This window comes from Phalaenopsis equestris, unplaced genomic scaffold (genome assembly GCF_001263595.1).
Source record: "Phalaenopsis equestris unplaced genomic scaffold, ASM126359v1 Scaffold000330, whole genome shotgun sequence".
Lineage (NCBI taxonomy): Eukaryota > Viridiplantae > Streptophyta > Magnoliopsida > Asparagales > Orchidaceae > Phalaenopsis > Phalaenopsis equestris.
In genome coordinates this window covers 668,423-669,596 of record NW_018164772.1, presented here as the reverse complement: position 1 = coordinate 669,596, position 1,174 = coordinate 668,423, and positions in this window count along the sequence as shown.

The window sequence follows — 1,174 nt, the reverse complement described above, 5'->3', positions numbered from 1 at the left end:
GTGTCACCGAAATCGAAATCCCATCGCCCACTTCGGAAGGACGTTTTAATTTACATATATATTTAGTTTTAGAAAAAATATGAATTCAAACTGACCTTTCAAACTGACCTCATAATCAAACTGACCCAATAGTTTTCATAGTTTAAAAAGAAAGAGCACTATACCTTAAATCCTATATCTATCCAAAATGATAAACACAAGACTTGAGGATGAGGCTCGATCAAATAAACTGAGGAATACATGGCGTCTGTTTGGTCTGCAAAACCTTTGTTTTTGCCAACAAGTTTCCCTATTTAATCTAAATAATTATATAGGGTTTATATTAAGCTGGGTTCGGACACGCTTCCTATAAGGGCAAGCCCCTATAGTTAATTACATTAATTTTAAATAAACAAAGTCATTTAAGAAAACTCTCGATAAAAATCAGGAAATATTATCTTCAAGGAGTTTCAAAGGGTAGGACTTTTAAATGAGATCTGATGTAGAGGTGTGAAAGGGGATTGGTTCAAATTTGGGACATTTTATTATAGAATCCAAAGGAAGAAGAACTAGGGGATGACATAGATCCAGAGGAGAATAGAGGATGACATGGATCCAGAGGAGAACCCCAGTGACTTTCCAAGATATCCTAATGTTTGGCTTCAATTTTGAGGAGAAAAAGTTAAGTATTTCATCCTGCGAATTTTATTAGTTAGATCTTACAATCATGTGAAACGATCACACAAATAGCCTGGAAGATGTGAGTATTTAGGTCATGGCAAACGACAACCTCGGAATCTTAAGACGAGTTAGGGCTTATATTTTATAATAGGGCTATACAAAGGCCTAAAGATAGGATGAGCATTTACGTTGCATAAGCAAGCAACTTCGAGGTCATATGGGTTTGTTGTTTATTTCTAAAGAAGGAAGATTGGTGTAGCTGGGGAAGACAAGTTTTGTTGTTGAAGATGGCCATGCTGCCCACCATGCTAGCTCCAAGCTCCTTGTCGCGATGAGTTCGAGTTTTCTAGTGTGTCAAGTTATGATGTCAAATCAGATGACCCTATGGTTGAAGTTCTTTAAATTTTATGAGGGCATATTAAAGTTGATTAGAGCGACACCGATTAGGATCCTACAGTTCCCTCATTCTAGCACCACTATTTTCTATTGGATTCACTTAGTCTAAATGAACTTA